This window comes from Megascapheus bottae, chromosome 8 (assembly GCF_031878675.1).
Source record: "Megascapheus bottae isolate mThoBot1 chromosome 8, mThoBot2.hap1, whole genome shotgun sequence".
Taxonomy (NCBI): Eukaryota; Metazoa; Chordata; class Mammalia; order Rodentia; family Geomyidae; genus Megascapheus; species Megascapheus bottae.
In genome coordinates this window covers 7,903,902-7,924,947 of record NC_143516.1, presented here as the reverse complement: position 1 = coordinate 7,924,947, position 21,046 = coordinate 7,903,902, and the positions used below count along the sequence as shown (strand labels likewise).

Genomic DNA, 21,046 nt, shown 5'->3' with positions numbered 1-21,046 from the left:
AATCATTGTGATAATTAGAGAAAACAGTGGGAGACAATAGGTTTGACATTCATTAAAACAGCTGGCAGTAGTTACATCTTCTTGAGAATTCACATAGTGCTAAGTTTGGGTATTTTTATTCCTTCAATACAAGTGTCCTCTATTGTTGGAAATTAGTTGAATCTGCAGTGATTTAAAGAAAATGTTGAAGAAACTGTCCCATAAGAATAGTGAGCCCTATGTAAATGGACCAATATCCCTTCTGGTATGAAGAGGGGCTAGTGTTTATAAACCTACACATGTCAAACATACCTTGCAGTTTGGTAGTTTTTAATCTTTTGTTTGTGATGTTATATATGCTTTTTGAGATGTCTATGTTCTATATTTATTTCACAAGGAAACCCACATTATTTGTTATATTACTGTATTTTAAAAAATGTTTACAAAGAGATCGGGTTTTGTTATTTTAAGTTCTTTTTCTAAAATAAATGAAAAAAGACTGGAGTTTCTTCACAAGCAATTTTGAGGCTTTAACAAATTGACTTATTAATATTTCAGCATCTCATGACTTTGCACATGGAAATCTATTTTACTCTAAGTCTTGGTTTCTCATCTGAAAAATTGGAAGGTGTGAACTTAAAATGAAATTCTATAAGCAGGCTGCTTAGCTCAGTACCTAGAAATAACTGTGTTATTATTTCTATGATTACTATAATTTCATAAGAACTAGTTTAGTTTGAAAATATACACTGTTAATAGAATGTAGACAACATTTTGCTCCTAGTAAAGAAAATGGGATTATATCCTTAGAGCTATAGGAAAATTGAATTAAAACACTTGAGGAACTATATCATAATTTTAGGAGTAAAACGGGTTAAGACAAATTTCATGTTCTATCCAGAGTACTTTTTTTCATTAGCCAGCAATCCACAGAATATTACAGTGGTCAATGTAAATGACTTTTTATATTATTCCTTATTTACTTTTCAGGAACATTAAAACATACATAATCACTATCTTGCAGTTTTATTAGCTGATGGATATTTAAGTAGACTAACAAATTACGTTCTATAATATCACACTATATGATGGCTGGAAAAATGCTTTATGCATCATAAAATTTTTAGTCTAGAACATATTAAGCAAGTTTATTCTCCCCAGTTTTCTTACATTCCTTTCATTAGATCACTGACAAGTAGCTCTCTTTTAGTGCAATGCCTGAGGCTTTGAATGACAGGAAACTGATTTTAAAAACAACCCAAAAGAAAAGGTTTTGTTATCTAAGTGTGTGAAGAGCTGGTGACCATGGTTAGTGAGGTCTCCAAGTTTTGTCTGGCCCTCAAGGGCCAAATTATATTTGGACAAAAAAGAAGCCGGCTCTCTTTCTCCCCCCCACTCCCCTCCTCTCCCCTTCCCTCTCTCTGTCTAGCTCTCCTTTGCCCCCTCCTTGTTTCACCCTCCCTGTTTATCCCTCCTCCCTCTTCCACTTTTCTTCCTTCCCCTTCACCCTCCTTATCTTTTCATTGTTTTCCTGTTTGTTTGACAGCATTGGTGATTAAACCCAGGGCCTCACAGTTCAATCATGCCTCCAGTTCATTTTTGCCTGTTTTTTTTTTTTTTCAGGTAAAATCTCTTGCTTTTGTTCAGGCCAGCTTCCAACCATGATCATTTTACCCCACCATCTAAGGAGCTAGGATTATAAGGCTTGCCCATTGCTCAGGGTGCATTAAACATTTCATAAAGAGCATTGGCCACTTCTTTGAGAAGTGATACCCTTCTGGCACATGACCACACCTAAATCCATCCCCCCCCAAAAGCTAGTACAATGACTGGCTTCAACTAATGAATATTTTCTGCCTCGGTCTTGAAACAGCCCCAAATAAATAGACTTGGGGGGGGTGCACGTGGCCCTCTAGAGAGACATGTAACATGTAGGCCACCTGTAGGGGCTGTTTGTGCTGGCAGGGTACTCCCCGGAGCCTGCCACAGGATAACCTGAATCTCTAGTGATGAGCCTTGGGTATCAAGTTTTTGAAATCTGTCCAAGTTTGATACCAGTCCTTTCTTCTTTCTTCTGTTGCATCCCCCACCTTCCTTTCTTCCTCCATATCATTGACTGTTCTCGCTTCTTCCTTTCCCCAAGTTACCCCTCCCTACTCCACCATCTCTCTCACACCCCAAAGCAGAAATCAACAAAACTCCATGTTTCTTGTAAAACGATTTACCCATAATAACTCCTGGCATTGGTATTTTCTTACAATTTTTCTTTTCTATCTTCCTGAATGTGAATAGATGTTTTTCCCAAAGCAAAACAAAAATTTCTTAAAAATGTAATCAATGTAAGCGAGTTCTCAGTTCACACGTCTCATTCCTTCCATAATGAGTAACAAAAAAAACAATATGAGAAACTGCATGTGAAATGGTATTAAAAATCTTGATAACAGAATTTGTTAGGCTTCTCTGGAGAAATGGAACCGGTATGTACAAGCAAGAGTCACACATGGTGTACATGCATGTATACATGCACATATACATCATGCACACATATGCACATATGTGCACACACATAAACACATGAGCACAGACATTGTTTCCTATTGTAGTTACTTCTTAAATACTAGTTATTTCTTGAGTCATGACTAAGCTGGCTATACGACATACCTCAATTCAACTCCACTTTTCTTCAGCCTCTGCCTAAGGATCTACTTTTACTTCAGTCATCTTCCTGAAGAGATGTCTTTTCTAACCTCCAGAATCAGGTCAGTCCTCTGGTCATTCACTCCATCGTCACCACACAGTACCTCCCAGCCACGATGTATTCATTTATTTAAGAACTCATTTCAGACTATCATCAAGTCATAAAAGAAGCAAGAACAAAGAGTGTACATTCTATTTTCAATGCCTGGCTTGTGTACTGCACAGTAAACATCACATAGACTTCTGGTGCATAAATCAGTGGGTAAACAAGGGGCTATCTAAAGTAAAGCCTGGACAGGAACAGTGATGCTGAGGAGATGGCTGACAGAGAACAGTGTCAAGGCTGGTATTCTGGATGGAGGATAAAATCTCCAGTGACAACTCGAGCTTAAATGGAAGCATTGCGGGGCAAACATCCCACCAGGCTTGGCTCTTGACAAATCACTTTTGGGGGTTTGTAGAATGTTAGATGGAGGAGTGTGGATGTAGATGGAAGTTATTAATGAAGATGAGATGGTGAGATAAGAATAGATCATGGAAGACAATGAGAAAGAATTATCAGGAGATCTTTGGAGAGAAAGAAATTGAAATCTAGGGTAGGAAAGAGAAATGTCTGAACTAAAACCAGAATTCCTGCATGAAACGCTGTAAAGAGGCCAAGAAAAGTGTCCCAAAGGAAAAGCCTTGAACGTGATGGACCATCCTGACGCCTCCTGAGAGCCCAGTGGCCATGAGGTTTGATGGCCAATCCTTAGCGGGGGGAGGGGGGTGTTGGTGTTGGTGGTGAGAGGGTGGGAGGTGGGGGTGTTAGTGGTAGAAGGTAGAAATAGCCAGTGTGGACATCTCATCTGAAAAATGGTCATGAAAACAGAAAATGAACAATTCTATAACCATCAGGAGAATTCCATTGGGAAGGGAATTGTTTTTAGAAAAGAGAAGGTGCCAACTCTATAAGAAGAAGGAGGCAATATGGAAAAACTAAAGTCAGCTTTCTCTCACTCCCTCTCTCTCATCCTGTCCCTCTCCCCTTCTTCTCTTCCTCCTCTGCCCTTTCCTCTCCCCTCTCTATTTACTTTTTCCTTTCCTCTCCTCTCCATTCCCTGCTCTTCTCTCTCATCCTATGATTGAATTGACCTCCTTATTTCATTCACCTCTTTATTTGATTCCTCTTTGAAGTCATTTGTCAATTTTAAACTAGACTTCGAATTCTCTTTCTAGCATTTTAAGCACTTCAATGTTTGTAGATTCAGTTACAGAAGAGTTGTAAACTCTTGAAGGAGTCACATTGAGATTTGCATATCCATTGGCTGGATAATTCTGTCTTACGTTGGGTCTCAATAGTGTGAATTCTTCTCTGGAAGTCTCCATCAACCACCCTTGCCTATCCTAGTTCATCTCTTCTCTGTTCTGATTGAGGGTATAGTTTTAATTTATTTATTTTTCTTCTTTTACATTTAAATATTGGGTTGGCTCTTGAATTGGTGTTTTCTTATTATTTCTGCCTAGTCTTCTTTCACATGAGTCTGAGAACCACTTGTTTCTGTTTAGATGCTTACCAACAGTGCTTTGCAAGTGTATATGCGACTATGGAAAGTATCCAAGGAATCTGCCTTCTTTCCAACTGACACTGGGCCTTTGAGAGTGTAGAAAGTGGTCAGATCAAAGCAACCTGTTCACAGGATGAAACACAAAATAGATTGTGGTCTTGTTACATCCTCGTCATGCTGGCCTCTGACTTAAACCACACCACTTACACTCCTCTGCAGATGGCCTGGCTGTTCTGGGGGGCCTATCACAAATAGCCCTTAGTGTTCCTCTGCCTTGTGCCAGCACTTCTCACCAAAGAACCTCATGCTTTCAAATCTGTGTCCAATACACAACCAGTCCTTTGGGTTACAGTCTACCTTAGAAATAACCCATGTAAAAAGAGGCTGAATATCCAAACTTCTTATACCGCACGTCACTGTGCTTCAACTTGTCAGAGTTATGTTGTGAGCTTCCCAACTCCTCTTCTTTGATCCTCTCTTAAGCCCAGGGGTTCAGTTCCACTAACTCACTATACTTCATGGTGTTAAATTCAGATCATCAGTGACTTCCGTGCTAATAAATCCTGTGGTCATTCTTCAGTAATTCAGACCATTAGGGGCATTTGACAGAGGTGACCAGTCACCTTCCTTTGAGACACATTTCTGTTTGTTTTTGAGAAAGGTCTGCTTCCTTGCTCTTTGCAAACGTTCTTGTCATGCCTCCTGACTTGAGAGCGTGGGGCTTCTTGTACCTCATCTCTCGTTAGATTGACTTTGTCCATGACCTCATTCAGTCTTGTGGCATTAAACTCCCAAATTTGTGCTGCGTTCTAGACTTACACGTTTAATGATCTACTAAACTGACTTTCTAATGGTATTTTAAATGCGAAACACAGAGAAGTCTTTTCACTTCTAGTCCCACCTATTTTCAAGATGGGAATTTGATGTGTCTAATTCTATCAGTCCCCAAACTCAGAAGCCTCTTTGACTTTCATTCTTTCATACCTTTCATCTGGTCTGTCACACACTCCTGTTTGCTTTGCATGCATCTTGTACCCAAACCTCTGACACTGTGCATCTTCAGTGTATGTCTCCATCCTGATCAAAATGATCTCTTGCCAACATATTCTCAGTAACTTCCTCATTCGTCTCTTTGCTTCTGCTTTTGCTCATTTATTTGATATTTCAAGAACAGCTAAGTTTCGGGTTACCTGAGTCCCATTTTGGTCCTCTCTGCTTACATCCTTCCTGTGGCTTCTCAACTGATGTGGAGACCTCATTTTGTTGTGGAGATCCTATACTTCCTGAGTGCCTTTCTCCTGAGATCTGCTTCATTTATTCCTACCTTCCAGACATACTGCACTTGCTGGCCTTCCTTAAATGTACCAGACACAGTTTTATTTGACAATTTCTGAGCATTATTCAAGGATCTGCTGGGATACTTGCCATGCACTATTGAGTGCTTCTGGAATTTAACAAGAATATTATCATTACTGATGTAAATAAAGTACGACTACATAAGCCTTATTGCTATGATGATTATGGTGGTCACCATTAGTGTTCTTAAAACTATATTTAAAGAGTAAAGGTAGACCTCATAAATCCATCAGAATCCAATATACATTCGGTGCTGAAACAGTATGACACACTACGGATGGCTTGTGCATCACGATCATCAGGAGCAGAACGGGGTGGGGGGGCTGGAGCCACCCATCCCCACTGGTGGAGGTTGCCATCAGGGCCCAGAGTAGTAACTTTTGCCTACCGCAAAGGTGGACATCAATGGACTTTGCCAGAGGTTATTCTTTCTTCTTCGTTGGCCATGTTTTGATACTTTCCAAGTACAAGTTTCTGAAGTAAAGGAAAATATGGAGTATTTTAAGAAAATTTAGAGCAACCAATGGCAATTAAAGAGTTAGTACAAGAAGTCTGTTTCTTTTTTTCTTTTTTTTTTTTTATCTTTTAGACTGTCATGGGGCTTGAACTTTGGGCCTGGGTGCTAGCCTTGAGCTGAAGAGCTGAACTACCACTTTGAGCTGCAGCTCCACTTCCAGTTTTCTGGTGGTTAACTGGAGATGAGTCTCACAGAGTTTCATGCCCGGGCTGGCTTTGAACCAACATCCTCAGATCTCAATGCCCTGAGAAGCTAGGATAACAGGCATGAGACACCGGTGCTCAGCCAGTCTACTGTTTCTAAGTGAGAGGCAGTGAGTGTGTTTGCCCTGCATAAGAATAGTTGCTGGGGGAAAGGAATTTTTAAGTTTTTTTTTTTTTCCATAGATGGTGAGAACCAGCTATGCTTTCCCGCTATCCTGAAAATGACAACTAACAGACAAACTGGAAGGGTGTTTTCAGAGTGAGTATTTTTCCTTCCTGGATTAGGTCACAAATGGTTGTAGATACATCGTGCTAAGATTTGTAAAGAGCTACCATTTAATGAGGGTCCAAAACTGTTCAAATGTGGTCCCTGCAGAAGATGTAGATGCTGACTCTGTTGATATGCCAAGGTCTCTTTCAAACTTATTGCTGCATGAGTTCATAATTAATAAGTGGTTTGGAGGATCATCTAATTAACATAACAATTTAATCTGCCTGAGGTAGGCTTATGGCCCTAGCATTTCTGAGAAAGCCATAGAAGTGATTTCCTTGAAAAGATCCTTTTAAGAAGTTGGTAGAGGTTATCTTGCTGAGTTATCAGAGTCATCTGCCTTTTGGCATCAGTGGTTGCCTATCAGTGGTTAACACGTGGCAACAAGACCATACGTCATAGAGAACTGCCAATCATGTACAATAACAGGGCACAAAAACAATCATTTTGCTGTTAGCAAAAGTTAATGATTTTTTTTGCAAGAACAGCATAACATATGATTTCTTCTTCCATTTTTCAGAAAATAAAAATACTTGCATACATTTCTGCAAGAGTGAGTCCTAGCACTGTAGAAAAAGTAAGAATCATCGAAAACAATAGCTTAGCATAAGCGAAAAGTGATCGGATGATAACACAGCACAGCAAAAAGGAATACTAGACGTGCCTCATTGCCCCGAATGTCTGCACAGCACAAAATTTTCATCAGAAAACAAAACAGTGGAAATAATAAATGCATGCTATAAATTAAAATTGGAGCAATTACAAAGGGGCAGCCCTGAAATAATGCTTCTGCCTTGGCAGCTCTCTTCTTTCATCTTGGAAAATAAATTTCACATCCATATTAAGGAAAATATTTTTAATGTGTACAATTATAATAGGCTTTTGCAAACTAGTGCTTCTCTGAATATTCCTAATTTGATACAATCTAATACAATAAAATTGAAATTCTCGTATTACACAACACTCTTTGGTTCATTCAAGTGGTCCCTAATGGTGTACTTAAAACCATACTCATTATAACATTTATATTGTTTCTATTATTGTAGTTAGAAAGTATTGTTGTATTTTATGTGAGGGAAAGGAATTATAACTATTGTTAAAAAGAAGCCAGGAGTATGTGTCTTACTTATCCAAAGGTTGGGGGAGATATTGATTTGTTTAAATACATGAGGAAGATAGCTGGCCAATGACATTGTCCTATGTGTCTTTTCTCTAGTTTTCAGGGGGTGCTTAAAGTAGCTTTCCTTTTCTTTGAACTTCCCAGCTGAATTATTCACTCATAGAGGGGTTTGCTGAAGGAATGTCAGAATCTCTGTCTTTGGAAACAGACCCTCCAAATTTATAATTGCTCTTTTACAAAAAGTAAGTAAACACATTGATAGGTTTCATTTACCAATTTCTGTATCCAGTCTAAATTTGTTTGTTGAATCTGTTAGAATGAGAAGATAAGAAATAGCTTCCCTCTCCTTCCATGGAAAGTATTTGAGATATGTGATGGATTAGTAAATGATAGTTTAGTTGGTCTGTAGTTAGTGTGTTGGTGCTATTCAGTCTTTATCTCCTTTGTGCCAAACTCTTATGTGGCCTCTAAGGCAAAAGATTTTGTGTAATGTCCTAGCTGCCTTGTGTTATTCACAATTTTGAGTCATTAGCCGAGTCATTCTTTATTGGCTTCATAAAATTGATAGAATTGTCATTGGTTTAAAAGAGAGAAACCAAGAAGATTTTTTTTAATTATGTATCGCTTAAGGTATGAATTTGCTATTTATTTTTATTATTGGTTATTGGATTGAACTTAGGGCCTGGGCACTCTCTCTGAGCTCTTTTGCTTAAGGCTAGTGCTTTACCACTTTGAGCTACAGGGCCATTTCCAGTTTTTGAGTGGTTAATTTTGGAGAGTGAGTCTCACTGGGACTTTTTCTACCTGGGCTAGCTTCAACCATGATCCTCGGATCTCAGCCTTCTGAGTAGTCAGGATTGTAGATGGAGCCACCAGCGCTGGTTGACTTAGTTATTTTTAGCCATGCTTTTCAAATCCAGAAGGTATGGCTTGGGTTAATGTCCTCCAAAGGACACTGTGTTAAAGGCCAGGTCCCAAGCACAAAGCTTTTGGGAGATGATGAAAACGTTAAGGTGTTGGTTCTAGGGGGAGAAAGTTAGGTTATATTTCCCTAGGTCCTGCTTTAAAAAGATGATGGCCTTTCACAAGGTAATGAGGGTTTTGAAAGGAGGGCACAGTGCCTTTTACAAGTTGTGTTACCTGAGTTTCATCAAAAGCAAATTTTGGAAAGAAAAAAGACTTGGGTATAAAAGAATTTGAGAGATGAGCCAATAATGAGCTGTGTGGAAGTAGAAAAGCAGGGAAGGGATGGAAAGAGAGCCAGCAGTAAAAGATGCTGGGGTGGGGGGGTGAGGCTGTGGTGGCTTCATCCCCACAGAGACCCCCAGGAAATGTGTAGAGAACACAGCAGGACTATCCTCAAGGGACACAACAAAGTGGGGCCTTATCCACCAATCCCCATCTCTAATTATCTGAGAATCAGTCAAAAGCTAAGATTTGCGTGTCGTTGTCCTGATTTATTTTATTTCAGTTCTTCTATTTTGTTTTATTTGGGGGGCAGGTCTTAATGCCGATGTCAGGGGATAAGAACGCAAAACAAGGCCCAGTGTGGTGGTACATGCTGATGACCCTAAAAACAAAGGAGACAGCATGGTAGAACTCAACTGCAATCTCAGCTATGAGGAAGGTGGCATGCGTAGGAGAACTGCATCCAAGGTCAGCCACGCGAGACTACCCAAAACTGCAAAGCAGACAGGGCTAGAGGTGAGGCTCAAATGGAGGTGTGAGCCCTCGTAGTGTGACAATACAAATGAAAAGAGGAAAAAAGACAATCAGAATGAGGACTCTCGAAATGAGTCAACAGCTCTTAAACACGTGGAGCACAGGCCTTATGTGATTGTGAGTTTTTGGTGGTAGAACTCCTAAAACAATTGAAGAATGTTTAGGATTGTTAAGAACAATTTGTCCAGAACAGCATTTGAGTCAGATTGAACATGAGTATGACATGTTAATTGCTGGGTTGGGTGTGAATTCTCTCTCTCTAGGCACACATGGTCTAATGTACAGGGCCAGGATTCTAATCACTTGTACTATGAAGTGTGTATCCTAGCAAGGACTCTCTGGCTGAAAAGTACTGCTAATGGATTCTCGTGAACATGGGACCCTCTGTAAGTTCCCAGTTCTCCTAAAGTTAATTTCTACTGCAGCTGTCATTGGGGGTCTTCACACTAGGGCCAAGCTGGTTTGTGTAATAAATATGTTTGAGCATGGTTTTAGCAAGCATATCTCCTGTTCAAGTTTATCAGTAAAAATAAAGGAAGAAGGAAAAAAGAAGAAAGAAAGGAAAGAAAAAAATACCAGTTGTTTGATAAAAAACCAGTCCCAGTAAATTGAAAATTCACTCACATTTATCCTAGAAAATGTGTTCTCTGGAATCGAACCTGGAAGACTCTAACCCAGGGCTTTGTGTATGATAGAAAGCTACCAGAACTATACTACTGAGTGAGACAGCCCTCTCCCAGCCACGCAATATTTCTTAAAATATTTATAAACTAATGTTTGCATGATGTAAATTAAATGTTCCAAGGTAAAGATAGTAATATTATAGAATTACCTGATAAAATAAAATAAACCACAGGAAGTAGCTTTCAAAACATCCCTATCAAACCTGCCCCAAGGACATATACCTGCATTAAGTACATTTTTGCAGATGGCATTTGGTTTTGTTGATGAAGGGAAAGGTGTCATGGAAAGTTAGCAGGAGCAGGAATACGAGTTTTATCTCAGCACTTGCTCTTCTTTCTCTGCAGGGTGGCAGTATCATGTGACGGAAGTTCATGAAACTGCAGTTGGAACCTGCTGGGCTATACAGAGTTAACCGTCCCTGAGCTCTTACTGCTTGGCCCTAATGCTTCCTATCTGCAAAACTTGGGCTATATCAGAGAGGTGGTGTTTTATAGGTTTCTAGGTACTCTATAACTTAAAATAAGCTTGACTTCTAATTTGACTAAACAGAGTACCTCTGAAAAAGACATGATCAGGTGTGTCCTGCCACATTGAATACTAATTTGCCTTTCGTAGAAGCCCATTACGCTTTTATATCTGACTGTACATTGAATTATTTACACCTTCAAGGCAGCTGATTGAACTGCAACATCGGTCAATTAGCAAATCAAAAATTTATATGATTCCAATTTAGTATGGAGTCCTTCTCTCTCTCTCTCTCTCTTTCTCTTTTTTCTCTTTTAGATTTTCACCCTGACAGTGACAAATTACTCCTCTGCTGGCTGAGATTGGAAATTAAAAGCATTTAGAGTTGCTCATGCATTTATGCTAATGAGAACCTCTGATAGGATTTGCATGCAAAAGAGGACAATCTGAAAGCTCATCAGTTTTTCATGCTTCCGCATTTTGATGTAGCAGAATTTTGTTCTGTTTTTCAGTGGAGCAATTTTTTTTTCTCTTCAGGAAACAATACTGAATGTGAACAAAAAGAGTTCTTTTAAGTCAAAAAGTCCTTCTTCTTTTTACCCTCCAGATTCTTGTCAGTTCTCCTGCATGCTCTTTCAAGGCTGTAGCCCATATGCATTAGCATTTTAGATGTTTATCAAAGAAAGGATCCAGTATCTGCCAAGCAAGATTATAGCTCAGCTTCATTTTCAATTCAGCAAGGGGAAGAAAAATAAATAAAAAACAAGACCTGGGGACAGACAAGAAGGACAGGCACCCTGACATCTTCTTCATACTTACACCCGAATTAATCCCATTTAGAACAAATTTGATTAATCACTAAAGGGGGCAGTTTTAACTTCGATGGATAGCACTGACAAATTTTAAGCAGGGTGCTAATATAAAAATCCTCCACTCATGCTGTAGAAAAGAGGATCATTAAGTGTGCATGCAGAAAACTCGAGGGGAAAGGAAAAACATGAGCAAGAAAGAGAATACCTGGAAGTTTTGAGGGAGATTTAATTCTTTTCATAATTATGCAATTAGTGAACTATGAAGATAGCAAAAGGGAACTCGAAAGGATGGGAAATAAGTGCGTTGTGAAAAGTTTTTAATATTCTTAGGTATTAGTCCCTCTCTTGGGCTCTTCTCATGCAATGAGAACTGTACATTAACACTACCAACATTGAATGGATACCATGAAACTTTGGCTCTGCCAAAATAACTGTGCTTTGTTATAGCTGCAAGTTACCATTTGAAGGCTTTGTCTACAGCTGACACAATTCCAAATGGAGTCTACACCAATTCTGTAAAGGGCACGTGTATTTATTCCCCTGTATTCATTTCATAAATGCATGGGTTCTTTCAGATGGAGATGGAAAAGGCTTCCCCTTCTTTAAACACATGTATTTGTGTCTTCCTATGATGTTTTCAGGTGCATTCCATAGACTTTTTGTTGTTGTTGTTGTACTGGTGCTTAGTCTCCCACTAAAAGCACTGGTCATCGATTAGCCTCCTTGTGCCTGGGACCCCAACCTTTTCTGGCTGCCAAGGTGCATCCTAGAGTCTGGAATCTATTCAGATCATCTTTATTTTGTCTGTTTGGACTGTACTGTTGCACCTTTCTTTAACACCTGTACCTCTTTCAGGAGCTTAGGATTTCCATTCTTCGCCATAACTTGATGGAAAATGTTCAATTCCAGGGCCCCTGGATTTCCCCTATCAAGGATGCTCTATAACAGGGATTCTAATTTGAGTGCTATTTCATACTGACAGGTGCTTAAGTTAGAGTCTCCTCCAACTGTCTCCTGAAGAACAAGCTAGGGCAACTCAAGAGTCCTTTCTGTTAGGAAAAGGGACCAGATACAATGAGGTAATTATTTATATTGGGTGAGGGGAATTTCATCAACTGAATTCTATCCTCTCTAATTTCTTACACCAAAGCTCAAACCTCCCACAAGACAGGGTCCTGTAAAGGAGGTTATTAAGAGCAGGCGAGGTCATGAAAGAGGAGGCTCATCAGCTGGGTACGTCTACTTAGGGGAAGCATACGATGTGGCCCACGGTGGCCTGCTTTGAGCGGTGAATCAAGAGTGGGGAGTGAAACACCTCTCATTGTCTGGCGAGGTTTCAGTGTAGATGTACAAGACAGTACGTGTTTGGGTTGGTGTGGAGTTTCTCTCCCTGGCTAGCTTTGAACCCAAATCCTAAGATATCGGTTTCCTGATACTAGGAATATAGGCATGAACCTCCAGCACCCAGCTGGGGCCTAAGATTTTTTTATTGTTATCTGTGCTGTGCTTACTTTCATAAGTTGTGCCTGGCTTATGACATACATTCTGACTGGTTACCTCGTATGACTCTGTGAAGTAACCTACTGCATGCCGTTGCATGCAATTACAAATGGACATTCTATGACGTATAATTCTATTTACTGTTCTAAGGTCACATGCGATGTAGACAGGAATCACTGGAATTTTGTAGTTCAGGTGACTTCGACCATTCTCCAGGAAAATTGGACACATTGCAATCTTCAACGAGAGCGCACACAGGGAGGGGAACTGGCGTAGATGCACATACATGGATTTGTAGACTTGCAAGACAGCAATGTAATCTGCAACTCAGGACCTGAGTTTCCTCCAGTAACGGGAAAGAACAAGCCAGAAGAGCGCTGCCATGAAATGACAATCAGAAACTCGAAGGCTTGAATTTAGAGCAGTTATTTTTTGCATAGGCATGAAGAATCTCTTGTTAGTTTTCATACTCAATTCTACTATGAAAATTACATTGCAATTTTCCTGAAAGAATTCCCATTTTGCTTCCTTAGACCATAGGTATGGGAGAAGGATGGCCATGTTTTTCTTTGTACCGAAGTGAGTGCTTAAAACTTCCTGAGAGGGGCCAGGAGCCTGGCCTAGTGGTAGAGTGCTCACCTAGCAGGCATGAAGCCCTGGGTCTGATTCCTTGGTACCACATACACAGAAAAAGCCAGAAGTGGTGCTGTGGCTCAAGGGGTAGAGCTCTAGCCTCGAGAAAGTTTGAGAACAGTGCCCAAGCCCTGAGTTCAAGCCCCAGGATTGGCAAAACAAAAAGAAACAAAACATAAAACCCTTCCTGAGAAAAGGTCAGGGCACCAGAGACTATCATCTTGATCTTGGGGGATGGACTTGTCTTCCGATCTCTAGAGAAGTCTTCACTGCAAGGTGCAATGAAGCTACAGTAGCTCCTGGATGGAAGGGAAAGAGCCAGGAGGCAGGGCAGGGATCAGAGCAGGACTGGGAGGAGACAGACAGTGTCCTTTCCTAACCCAAGGGTCAGCAGCATTAATTCCTTTTTCTGCTTTGCTTTGTCTTTGGGTGGCAGAAACTATCTTGAAGCTTTCTGGTGTGTTAATTTCTTTGTCTTATAGCACTTGTAGTCTTTTATTAAATATATGTGTACATATATATAAAATACAATATAATATATGTAGATATTTTTTTTTTGCCAGTCTGGGCTTGAGCTCAGGGCCTGAGCACTGTCCTTGGACTTTCTCAGGGTTAGAGCTCTACCACTTGAGCCTCAGCACCACTTCTGGCTTTTTTCTATGTATGTGGTACCGAGGAATCGAACCCAGGTCTTCATGCATGCGAGGCAAGCACTTTAACCACTAGGCCAAACTCCCGGCCCATATGTAGATATTTTTATACATATGACTTCTAATACGCACTAACACTTATTGAAAACACATAACTGAAAATGTCAAAGTGCTGAACACGAGTGTCTTTTACCATCCTTGGAAGCAGAACAGTTTATGCTTATGTAGATGTAGGCTTAGAAAAGTCTTGCCCTACCCAGCAAGTTCATTTTGAAGTCAGCTTGGGCAGAAAACTTTGTGAGACGCTTATCCCTAATGAACTCAGAAAAAGCTGGAAGTAGCTCTGTGGCTCAGGTTGTAGAGCACTAGCCTTGAGTACAGAGAGGCTCAGGGTCAGTGCCCAGACCCTGAGTGGAAGCCCCATGACCTGCAGAAAAATAAAATAACATAAATATCTTGCCAAAGCTCAGAAAGTTGGCACACAACAGAGCCAAGATTCCAGGGCTCGTCTGTGAGTGAAGTGATGTGGGTTTGCCATACGGGCTGTTGTAGCCAAGACATCTCATGCATCCTGTTCTCGGGTTATGTGTTCTTATTTCAGCTCCAAAATAGGATCAACAATTTGCTGGAAAAACATCGTCTTGCTGGGTTCTGCCTACCTTGTGGAAACGCTCCGAGCAGTGTTACCTGAAGCATACTGTGTTGCTTTTTTTTGGTTGCTCCTTTGAGTGGTTATTAAGAAGAAAAGATTCAAACTAATGATGCAAATTAGGCTCTTTGACTCCTGCTTTATCTGTGCAGATTTCGATCCCAAGTTAAAGACAGGCTCTGGCATCTGGCCGAGGTTGGAGAGAACACGTCCCTCACCCGCTTTCTATTTGAATGGACTCGCCTGTGCTAGAGCAGCAGAAGCTCACCTTTATCCCAAGCCATTATCTGGGGCCCTGTGATCGCTCATTTACAGAAGGATTTTGAATGTGCACACAATACTGTTTCCCCCGAACAAGTGTTTTGGGGGCACAGTTCTTCATACTTTGACAAATTACAATGGTGGTCTTGCCAGATGAAATATAGATTCCCCAAGGAGACATGGAAAGGCAGCAAAACCTGTTCTACTTGGAATCTGAGGTGATAGTTAAAAGTCAAATAGAGGTCCTACCAACAACACTTCCCATTGATAAAACCCCCTTAACAAAAGAGTCCCCAGGCTCCGTGCATTTAGACTTTTTAAAAAATGTCAGTGGGTAAGGACAACAGAAAGCAGCAGCAAATATGACCTTTCGTGTAGCCTGAGCACTGATGGGCAGAGGAAGAGGGTGTCTGCTTTTTATAGGAAGTGCACAATACTTGCCACCTTGTCTTGAACCTGCTTAGGCTGCAAATGTGAAGCTTATCACAAACTGTGCAGTTCGTATTGCTAGAGGAGCTGGGATCCGATCCTAATTCAGCTTCTAACATATAGGAGATGCTTGCTACAGGAAATAAAATCTCAACCAGGTAGCTCCCCTGTGTAGAGGCTGTGACTATGAAGGCTCACTTTGTTCTTTTAAAACAAAGCATGGCAGAAGTATTTTACTGACATGCTATAATAATCTTGCCTCAGTTTTAAACATGCCTTCTAGTTTGATATTTTTCCATAACAAAAAGAAAAAGTTCTAGCTGGATACTGGTGGCTTATGCCTATAATCCTATCTACTCAGAAGGCTGAGATCAGCGGATGATGGTTCAAAGCTCACGTGGGCAGAAAAGTCTATGGGACTCTTATCTCCAAGTAATTATCAAAAAGCAGAATTGGAGGTGTGGCTAAAGTGGTAGAAGAATAGTCTACCTTTTATAGATACAGAGGTTCAGGTTACTGAAGAGAACAGTTTTTCTTTAATTCTACTACTTCTGATTTTTAAATTCTAAATTTTTTTATTTATCATCTACTTGATGGTTTTAAAAGAAAACAATTTGCAATTTATCAAAGCCACATGACCCATACAATTTGGTAATCTGCATAAAACATAAAATCTATAATTCCATTTTAGATCTTTATATATTTGTTTAGCCTCCTTTCCTTTCCTTTCTTTATGTATCTGAGTACTGGGGCTTAAACTCAAGGCCTAGGCTTGAGTTTGTCCCTTAGTTTTTTTTTTTTTTTTGTAGGTGGTGGGACTTGAACTCACCCTGGGTACTGTCCCTGAGCTCTTCAGCTCATGGCAACCAACCTACCCTTGAGCCAAGCCCCACTTCCCATTTTCTAGAGGTTAATTGGAGATAAGATTCTCAGGTCCTTTTGGGCATGGGCTGGCTTTGAACCTTGATCCTTAGATCTCAGCCTCCTGAGTAGCTAGGGTTATAGGTGTGAGACACCCTGCCAGCTCCCTTACCTTTTTAAAATCAAGGCTGATGCTCTACCATTTGAGCCACAGCTATACCTCTGGTTTATTATTGGAGATAAAAGTCTTACAAACTTTTCTTTCCAGGATGGTTTTGAACTATGAACCAGCCTTCTGAATAACTAGTATTACAAGAATGGTTCCTGACAACTCATTTGATTAGTTTTAGTGAATCATTGTAGACTGCAGATGTGTTTCTTGTCAGTTTCCTAATATTCTAATGAATAACAAAAGAAATAGTTGACAAACTAGGCATTGGTCAGCAAGTAATTTGAGGTCAATGTTTTTAGTTCATATCAAATATGATACTATCCCCATTTGTTCTGTGGTTATGGTAGATGAATGAAGAACTCAGACCTACTTTTTGAGTGATTTCATCCTTTAGCTTTTATACTTTATCTTAGATTTCCTTTGATTCATGTTTATGATTCATTTTTTAGTCTGCAGAATTATGAAAGTAGATTCATTTTATTTCTAAATATAAATCAGGACTAATCGACAGTAGTTTCCAAATTACTCCAAATTCATCATACTCTGATTCGTGGAACATGAATATTCTTTTAATGGATTATAGATCTTCAGATTCTATCATAAGAGATATAAAATTTAGCAATTGGAACTGAGTTGTCTACATCAAGTTCTGATATATCACGTGGCCCTCATGGCTAAAGCCTTTCTCTTTTCCTCTCTGCTTACCTTGGGCAGACTCTGCCCCAAGATGCAGGCATCAGGAATATTGCCTACCTTGTGTTTGTGCTCAGGGAAATGGAAAAAGCCCTGCAGAGAAAACCCAACCACATTATCACATTTCAGGTCTCAGCTTGTGTTGTGACACTCCTGTTTGATTCACCAACACAAGCCTAGATGCCAAAGCCAAAATCATGGAAGAGAATAACACTGCCCTCCACAGTATAATGCCAAATACATGATTGTATATCATTAGTATGACAGGGAAGGCTTTGGGCAATGAAATCCATTGCTATTTAAGCTAGTGCTAAGGGATTGTGTTATCTAAGGTTAGTATCCTTCATAACTGTGAAGGGGCATATAATATTGTTATCATTGTTTCATAAGTAAGGACAAAGTGGGTGGAGAGTGTAGTAGGTGCTTCAGACAGCAGAGCTAATCGAAGAGCTTGGCTGCAAACCACATGGTCGTAGCTGTGACGGACACGGTAGCTTGAGAGCCAATTCCTCCTTCCTCATCACAGATATCAAACAAAAATGAAAGATCAACTACTAATAGTAGTAATGGCAAAATTCTGGCCTGAAGTGTGACTTCAATCCTATTATCTTAGCTACTTGGGAAGTTGAGATTAGGGGGTGGCATAGATGCTGGAGAAATGCCATCTCAGTCAGTGACTGGCTATCTTGGCATGAGATTGCCATCCCAGTGACAAAGGGAAGTTAACAGTAGGAAGACTCTTAAAATAACCAATGCAAAATGGGTCTGGAGGAGTGGCTGAAGAGGTAGAATGCCAGCCCATCAAGTGAGATACTCTGACTTAAAAACCCTAGTGCATAGCCAGGCGTGGTGGCTCACACCTGTAATCCTAGCTACTCAGGAAGCTGAGATCTGAGGATCTCGGTTCAAAGCCAGCCTGGGCACTAAAGCCTGTGAGACTCTTATCTTCAATTCCTCACCACAAAAGAGAAAGTGAGGCTGTGGCTTCAGGAATAGGGTGGTAGTCTTAAGCTGAAGAGCACAGGGACAGTGCCCAGACTCAGAGTTCAAGCCCTAAGATCCACCACCCCCCCACAAAAAAATCCTTGTGCTGCTTAACCCCCCCATAAATTATAGAAACTCTACTTGTGCCCAAAATGTTGCCCAGATATTGTCTACACTGTATAATAGTTGTCTTTAAAATTAAAACACTGTGCTTATCAGAAGAGAAATTATTATTAGTAGAGAATTTACAGGAGTAATGTGGGTTCTGAAATGACTCTGGGAAGTGTTCGAGGGAGGTGATGTGGGGAAGAACAGAGAATGAGTCAAGAGTGAGGATTTTCCCTACACGAAAGAAGGCATGGGACTAGGAGCTCAGAATCAACATGTGCACACAACCAAAGCTTCGTAACTTAAAGAGAACCATGAGAAAATGAAATAGAAGGTATGTGGAGGAAGAAATTAGAAAATGACAGTGAGTAGGTCGAGCAGTAGAAGCACTAGCGAGTCAGGGCCATAATTTACAAAAACAGATTCTTGCTGAATGGCCTCAAAGGCAAAGTACAGAGCATACAACTAAATTCTAGGAGAACTCACTAGGAAATACTGAGGTTTTACCATTAAAATACCCTTAATGGAAGGACTGAAGAAGCCCCACAAAGCAGAAATATAAGAACTCAAAGAAGAGATAAACTAACAAACAAACAAGATTGGGGGGACTGGAATATGACTTAGGTATCATTTAGGGAAAAATAATAAAAATACCTAGTAGTGCGCTGGAATTTTGGTTCCTCGTTGAGCCTTTACATGGCATATGCAAGACTATCTTTAGCACCAAAATTAAAAGAACAAAATAACTAAGCAGTAGAGATAGAAATGTAACTTGGAAATGTAAGCTGTCCAAGAGAAAAAAAATATACACTTACTGGTGCAGACAGGAGTCTGGAGGCTAAATCCAAGAGGAACGATCAAAATAAAATTCGAAATTCCAAATTTATTTAGACATACGAGAAGGAAAACTCCAAATATAGTATAAAACAAAGAAGATACAATACATATGTAATTACAGACTGAAAAATACAAGAACTGTGGAATGGAACAGATATTTAAAAAATTAAAACCCATTTCAAAAATTAGAAAATATGCACACATGTATATGAATAAGACACATACCCAACACATGTATATACACATGTACATATATGCATAAATTTATGCACATGAATGTATTTGTGTCTGTACGTGTAAAAGACAAAGGAGAGACTACTAAGTTAAAAGGAAAGAAATGAGTCCTCTGTATACAAAGGTACTGAATGCAATATCATTGACAAATTTTTACCACAGTAGCCTTTTAAGTAATATTTGAGTAGCAATATAAGTTCATAAAACCTAAGGATAATATGACAATGGCTGGGCACTGGTGGCTTATGCCTGTAAGCCTAACTATTCAGGAGTCTGGTTCAAAGACAGCCTGGACACAAAAGTCTGTGAGACTCTTATCTCCAATTAACCACCAGAAAACCAAAAGTAGTGCTGTTGCTTAAAATGGTAAGAGTGCTAGCCTTGAGTAAAAAAGCTCATGAACAGCACTGAGGCCCTTTGTCCAAGACTCAGGATTGACAATACAAAACAAAACCAATAATAATGTCTCAGCAATTAAATAACATAGAATAGAAAGCACAGAGAAGAAAACTCTTCAGATGGACACCAATACAGAGGAGGTACTGGAATCCAGGCAGAGTGGCATCGTGAATGAGTGGGGACAGATACTGCCCAGCAGCGGAGTGGAGGCCATGGAGTGGTCATCAGAAAAAGTCTGACGTTGAAACCATGCTTCTTACTTCTTGCTCAGGTAAATTTTAAATGGATTATAGAAGTGAGTATAAATTATAAAGTCCACAGAACTTTGCAAAGAGTTTTAAACATAAAGTCCTAGAGGAAAACAGGGAACAATTCCTTGAAAATAGATTTGTTGGGCCGAGAGAGGTAGACTAGTGGTAGAGTGCTCGCTTAGCATGCAGGAAGCCCTGGGTTTGATTCCTAGTACCACAGACACAGAAAAAGCTGGAAGTGGTGCTGTGGCTCAAGTGACAGAGTGCTAGACCCTGAGTTCAAGCCCCAGGACTGGCAAAAACAAACAAAAAAACATAAATAAAATAAACAACAACAAAAAGAGAAAATAGAAAAGATGGATGAATCTTCATAGAAACATAAGGAAAGTTCAAAGACAACCAATAGGGAAACTGTATTTTCCACTCATACAATGAAGAACATGCATTAAAACAAACTATAAATCAATAGAAAAATGAAAAATATAGGCCAGAAAGTCCCGTGCCCCAGATGCCTTACTAACATATGAAAAGATGTGTATAAATTTCAATCTTAGTAAGGAAATATAAATCAAACTATACTGAATTGTCTTTTCTTTTGGTGTTTGGTCCTATCTTTTTTGGTACTGGGGACTAGGCAAGCACTTTGCCGCTGAGCTACATCCCAGCCCAAATCGTCTCCCTCTCTCCTTCTCTACCCCAGTAAATCAAACACCTGTTGGTTCACAGGGTCTCTGGAAGCCTGTGAGGATCAATTTCCCCATGCAGAGCTCTGAGAGTGCAGGCTGCACTACAGGTAATGATAGCACCTCGAAACAGTTCTAGCCTTCTTTTACCTTCTTTGGACTTCACTCTGGAGAGCAGTATTTATTTTATTTCCTCAAAAGCACATGTTCATTTTTGTTAAGTGCTTCTTTTAAGATGACCATTATCTGGCCCCCGTATTCAGCAAGCAAGGGAATTAAACGACAGATAAGAGATCACTTGATCTCTTTGTATCATGAGAGAGACCACT

The 21,046-nt window shown here is 39.9% G+C and overlaps 1 long non-coding RNA gene across 4 annotated transcripts in view; it reads right to left on the bottom strand.

Annotated features, from left to right (window-relative positions):
* LOC150059501 (uncharacterized) overlaps nt 1–21,046 on the bottom strand; it is a 176,417-nt gene that overhangs the window by 77,586 nt on the left and 77,785 nt on the right. For all 4 annotated transcript variants that reach the window (XR_016536380.1, XR_016536379.1, XR_016536378.1 and 1 more), the window contains exon 2: nt 5,968–6,053. This is a non-coding gene — a long non-coding RNA (uncharacterized LOC150059501). The remainder of the gene's footprint in view (nt 1–5,967; nt 6,054–21,046) is intronic.